Raw genomic sequence first — 6,373 nt, 5'->3', positions numbered from 1 at the left:
ACCCCTCATCTAGAATCCTAAAATTTTACTTTTGCACCCGTGCCACACTTAATTATTACTGATATCAAACACTCAGAGCTTGTAATTCATCCTGTAAGATTGAAAACTCTTTTCCATGGCCAGAGATCACAGCCAGTGTCTCTGGGGGCTCTGTCCATGGGTTCCTGACCCCTGCCAGGGTCCCAGGGCAGCCAGAGGGAAGCTCTGGATTCCCACACCCTCCCTCTTCCAGGATATTCCCTGAGAACCCCACTGGGGACATCTGGAATCATTCAGGGAACAGCCCTGGGTCCCTGAATTTATCCAGCACAGTTCCTCCTCCTCAGGGCCACCCCTCAAACTGCAGGATCGTTAAGGCAAGGTGTAAAAAACAAGCCAGGAAGGAGAAAAACTCGGCGGTCCTTAAATGAAAGCGCCTTAATTAAGCAAAGAAAGGGATTATGGTTAGAACCTTGTTTGTTAATGAGGGGAAAGTCATCAGCTGCTGGTGGAAGCCAAAGCAGCTGGGTCAAAGCAGAGTGAAGGGGAAATAAAACTGCAGCAGCTCCCAAAGAGCAGGGAGTGCAGATTCGGCTGGGAAGGAGCAGGAGGCAGAGCTGCAGAGCTCGGGAGGGTGAGATGCCCACCCAGCAAGGGCTGGGATCTGCTGGAGAGCCAGGCTGCCACACCCAGCAGCTCTGGCACCACAAAATTCCAGACACCCCGAGGCTGGAAAGGACCTCCGGGGTCATTAAACCCATCCTGGGCCTCTTCCATGGTCATGAAACCCATCCTATGCCCCCTCCAGGATCTTCAAACCCATCCTGTGTCTCTTCCATGGTCATTAAATCCACCCTGGGCCCCCTCCAGCATCACCAAACCCGTCCTGGGCCCCCTCCAGGGTCTCAAACCCATCCTGAGCCTCTTCCATGGTCCTTAAATCCATCCTGAGCCTCCTCCAGGGTCATTAAATCCATCCTGGGTTCCCTCCAGCATCACCAAACCCACCCTGTGCCTCTTCCATGGTCATTAAATTCACCTTGTTCCTCCTCCATGATCTTCAAATCCATCCTGTGCCTCTTCCATGGTCATTAAATCCACTCTGGGTCCCCTCCAGGGCCATTAAATCCACCTTGTGCCTCCTCCAGGATCTCAAACCCATCCTGAGCCTCCTCCAGGGTCATTAAATCCATCCTGGGCCCCCTCCAGGATCCCAAACCCATCCCGTGCCCCTCCCCAACCAGGAGCACTGGGTGACTCCACTCTCTGACAGTTTTTTGATGCTTTTCTATTCCCAGTTGTCAAAACGTTTAGGGAAATGCGTTTTTAGGAATTACTAAATTTAAGGATTTTTTTTCCCCCTCCCCAAACTGGAAATACCTGGAGCAACTAAAGGGGCTGGGAAGGGAATGGGGAATTCCTGAGGGAGCTGGGAAGGGAATGGAGAATCCCTGAGGGAGCTGGGAAGGGAATGGAGAATCCCTGAGGGAGCTGGGAAGGAAATGGAGAATTCCTGAGGGAGCTGGGAAGGGAATGGAGAATCCCTGAGGGAGCTGGGAAGGGGATGGAGAATCCCTGAGGGAGCTGGGAAGGGAATGGAGAATCCCTGAGGGAGCTGGGAAGGGAATGGAGAATCCCTGAGGGAGCTGGGAAGGGAATGGAGAATCCCTGAGGGAGTTGGGAAGGGAATGGAGAATCCCTGAGGGAGCTGGGAAAGGAATGGAGAATCCCTGAGGGAGATGGGAAGGGAATGGAGAATCCCTGAGGGAGCTGGGAAGGGAATGGAGAATTCCTGAGGGAGCTGGGAAGGGAATGGAGAATCCCTGAGGGAGATGGGAAGGGAATGGAGAATCCCTGAGGGAGCAGGGAAGGGAATGGAGAATTCCTGAGGGAGATGGGAAGGGAATGGAGAATCCCTGAGGGAGCAGGGAAGGGGCCGGAGCAGGGAAGGGGCCGGAGCAGGGATGGGAGAGGCCCCTGCCCTCAGCGCTGGGGCAGAGCCGATTTCCAGCAAGGCAGATTTTCCCCTGCTTTGTGCTGGGAAGGCAATTTCCAGCCTGCCCACCAAATTACAGGCTGCTAGGAATCATTTCATCCATCTGATAATTACGAGATTAACCAGAGCTCTCCATCCAGCAAGAGTTCATCTCGCACACGGGGTGGGCTGGAGCTCGTTAGTTGGGACTGGCTGGTTTTAATTCAAAAGGGTAAAATAGCCCTGTGCACCCAGAAAAAAACCCAATTTCCTCTCCAGCTGCCATCAGCTGCATTTTTTTCCATTGAAAAGCAGCTCTGCCCAGGGAAATGGCAGGTGAGGGCGGGAGCCCAGCTCTGCAGCCCCGGGAGATGCTGAGGGGGTTTTACAGATGATTTTGGCACAGGGCAGAACCCCGGGGCTCTGCTGTTCCTGCCCCAGCGTTCCCAAAATCCCAGCAGGGCCCGGGACCTCAAACTCACCTGGTCAAACATCACAAAGCAACATTTCTCATGAGGCTGGGAGGAATTGTGGATTTGCCTTTCCAAACGAGCTGGAAGATAAAACCAGCACTGAGAAATAAAAGAAACAACGGGAAGGATTCCACTGATTGAGGAATGGAAAAAGATATTTCCTTTTACAAATATAATTTAGGTTGGCTAATAAATGACACTGGATATTGAAATATGAAAGAAGCAACGGGGAAAACCCCTAAATTCCGTGAGAATTAAAAACTAAAAGGGAGGGTTGGGCATTAGAGGGGAATCTTTGGTATCAGGTGTTTAGGGAAGATTGAACCTCCCAAGTACCTCAGCCATGGGGAAAGAGAGAGGGAAATGTGGATAAAAAGGAGGCTGAGCCCTCCAAAAACTGGGAGACCGCAGGGAAATGCCCCCTGGCCTCTCCCTTTATTCAAATAATGCAAAAGGGCTCCTCTGTCTCCTTTTTGGACACAAACCTCTGGTGTTTGTGGGTGAATTTTCCTGACAAGGGCAAAGGTGATAAAGCAGCAAATCCAGGGGTGGAAAAGGGATTTCATCCTTGCTCCAGTGCCATGGGTCCTCATGGAGAAGGGAATTTGCAGGCACAGCTAATTCCACCTTTGGGTTCCAGGGGCAGCACCTTCAGCATCACTTCCAGAGCTCCCGGGGATCCTCTTCTGGTGCTGGAGCTCCCTAGGGAAGGGATTCACAATTAATTAATTAACCCCAGCGCTGCAATTAACCCCAGCCCTCGCTCTGATGCCTTTGCTCTGGCTGTACAGGAGGGGATCAAAGGGCTGCTCTCACAGCAGCCTCTTAATTACCAAGCTGCTAATGAACCACATCCTTCCTCAGCATTTGGGATCTCTCAGGAAAAGTCCAGGAGCTCCAGGTGTTGGTAACCAACGTTCCCTGCCCGGAGTTCATCACTGGGGAGGTTCTGCTTCCAGGCACTGCTGCCAGGAGGTGAAGAGACGGGAAATATTCAATCTGGGTGGAAGGGAAATATTCAATTTGGGCAGAAGGGAAATATTCAATCTGGGTGAAAGGGAAATATTCAGTTTGGGTGGAAGGGAAATATTCAGTTTGGGCGGAAGGGAAATATTCAATCTGGGTGGAAGGGAAATATTCAATTTGGGCAGAAGGGAAATATTCAGTTTGGGTGGAAAGGAAATATTCAATCTGGGTGGAAGGGAAATATTCAATTTGGGTGGAAAGGACCTGAAATCCCATCCCATTCCACCTCCCAGGCTGCTCCAAGCCCTGTCCGGGGACATTCCAGGGATCCAGGGCAGCCCCAGCTGCTTGGGAATCCGTGCCAGGGCCTCGCCTCCCTCCCAGGGAACAATTCCTGCCCAATTCCATCTTTATCTAAACCCAAAGACTGCCCTTGGAAAGGCACCTGAAGGTCCAGGGAGTGAATCCTGCTCCAGAAACAGAAAACTCCTTCCCTAATTCCCATTTTACCTGACATCCTTGCCAGGCCATGGCTTCATGTGCTCCGTGAAACGTTCCCGAGTGCCTCGGCTGCTCTGCTCGCGGCCCCTCCGTGGGGATGCAGACATCGAACAGCTTCCGAGCACTCCTCAGCCACTAATGAAACACATTCCCGACAGGTAATTAATGAAACACATTCCCGACAGGTAATTAATGAAACACGGCCCTGGCTCCAGGTGCAGCTGTTCTCCAGGGAAAACGGGCTGGGGCAGGGCTGGCAGGAGGAAATTGGAGCCCTGAGAGGAGCTGAACCCCGAACTTGGGAAAGATCTAAAAACCACCAGCTATTTATAACTCTGCCCCTCATCACCTATGGATGAGCATAAAAGGTTTTTCCCTCCAGGGAGAGGTTTGCATCTGGATGAAGGATGGGAAAAGGAATAAAGTTCTGTCAGAGAGCGGCACCGTGAGTGCCTTTCCGTGTCGGGCTGCTCTGAGTGCTCCTCCATCCATAATGCAGATTATTCCCACTCCAAATATATCCCTGTCCTCGGGAGCTGCCGAGCTCAGCCCTGGAACCCAGCGGGGTCGGGGCAGGGGCTGCCCTGGGATTGGGATCCAGGGGCTCCCAGGGTGGGTTCTGCTGGAGCTGCAGCCCCTGGGATGGGCTGGGGGTCCTGGGGCCACGGGGATTTGGGATGTGGGGCTGGGCTGGGCTGGGGGTCCTGGGGCCACGGGGATTTGGGATGTGGGGCTGGGCTGGGGGTCCTGGGGCCACGGGGATTTGGGATGTGGGGCTGGGCTGGGTTGGGGGTCCTGGGGGATTTGGGATGTGGGGCTGCAGCACCTTTAATTGGGCTTTTTACACCCCTTTAACTGGGCTTTCTGAGCCTCTTTAATTGGGCTTTTTGTGCCCCTTTAATTGGGCTTTCTGTGCCCCTTTAATTGGGCTTTCTACGCACCTTTAATTGGGCTTTTGTGCCCCTTTAATTGGGCTTTCTATGCCCCTTTAATTGGGCTTTCTACGCGCCTTTAATTGGGCTTTTTGTGCCCCTTTAATTGGGCTTTTTGTGCCCCTTTAATTGGGCTTTCTACGCCCCTTTAATTGGGCTTTTTGTGCCCCTTTAATTGGGCTTTCTACGCCCCTTTAATTGGGCTTTTTGTGCCCCTTTAATTGGGCTTTCTGTGCCCCTTTAATTGGGCTTTCTACGCCCCTTTAATTGGGCTTTTTGTGCCCCTTTAATTGGGCTTTTTGTGCCCCTTTAATTGGGCTTTCTGTGCCCCTTTAATTGGGCTTTCTGTGCCCCTTTAATTGGGCTTTCTACACCCCTTTAATTGGGCTTTCTGTGCCCCTTTAACTGGGTATTTTGTGTCCATTTAATTGGGCTTTTTGTGCCCCTTTTACTAGGCTTTCTACGCCCGTTTAATTGGGTTTTTTGTACCCCTTTAATTGGGCTTTCTACACCCCTTTTACTAGGCTTTTTGTGCCCCTTTAATTGGGTTTTTTGTACCCCTTTAATTGGGCTTTCTGTGCCCCTTTAACTGGGCTTTTTGTGCCCATTTAATTGGGCTTTTTGTGCCCCTTTTACTGGGCTTTCTACGCCCCTTTAATTGGGTTTTTTGTACCCCTTTAATTGGGCTTTCTCTGCCCCTTTAACTGTTTTTTTTTGTGCCACTTTAAATGCGCTTTTTGTGCCCCTTTAACTGGGTTTTTTATGCCCATTTTACTGGGCTTTTCGTAGCCCTTTAATTGGGTTTTTCATGCCCCTTTAACTGGGTTTTTCTGCACCAAAGTGGAGAAAGGCCACAAAGCCAGGCGTGCCCGATGCCAGCTGCCAGCACAGGGAATTTGCCCTCCTGGAGCACCCTGGGCGCTGCCCTGGCCGGGCCCCAGGCTCTGGCACGGCTCCCAGGTGCTCTGTGCCCTGCCGTGCCCAGTTTTCCCTCTCCAGCAGCTTCCTGAGGAGTCCCGGGGATCACAGATGCTGGAGGTGCAGCGGCCCCAAGGAGGACCAGCCTGGGTCAGCCTCCAGCTCTGAGCCCTGCTCAGGAGGGAGCCAGAGCCAGGAAACCTCAGTGAGGTGCTGGATTTTCATCCGTGCCATGCAAGGGTTTGTTCTCCCTCTCTGCACTCTGAAGAGACGGTTTAATTGTTGAAACGCTGAATTGTTTAAATGAAATTAAAATCATTATCCAATTAATTCAATTTTAGGATTAATTATTGAATATGATAAGTATTTCTGCTTTGAAACACCTCTTGGGGTTGCTTTGGGAAAAGCTCCTCTTGTGCTGAGGGAGCTGAGAAGATCCCAATCCCATTCCACCCTGAAAACTCCTCGTTCCTGTTCATCACCAGCCCTGCCATTAACCAGCTGATGGAGGAACCCACCTGGCTTTTCCTTGGGAATGTGTGCAGGGAATGCTTGGATAATTACCTGTGAGAAGAGCTTCCTGAGCTGTGTTTTAAATGAGCTGAGGGACTGGAATCCTTCTCCCTTTA

The 6,373-nt window shown here is 51.6% G+C and overlaps 1 long non-coding RNA gene across 1 annotated transcript; it reads left to right on the top strand.

Moving 5' to 3' along the window:
* The first annotated feature begins 3,733 nt into the window (after nucleotides 1–3,733).
* On the top strand, nucleotides 3,734–6,074 carry LOC116183839 (uncharacterized). Its single transcript, XR_004148534.2, has 2 exons — nucleotides 3,734–4,052; nucleotides 5,826–6,074. It is a non-coding gene; the product is annotated as an uncharacterized LOC116183839 (long non-coding RNA).
* The last annotated feature ends 299 nt before the right edge of the window (nucleotides 6,075–6,373 follow it).

This window comes from Lonchura striata, chromosome 8, assembly GCF_046129695.1.
Source record: "Lonchura striata isolate bLonStr1 chromosome 8, bLonStr1.mat, whole genome shotgun sequence".
NCBI classification, from domain to species: Eukaryota; Metazoa; Chordata; class Aves; order Passeriformes; family Estrildidae; genus Lonchura; species Lonchura striata.
The sequence above is the reverse complement of the archived record's forward strand: the minus strand, read 5'-3'. Positions and strand labels throughout refer to the sequence as shown.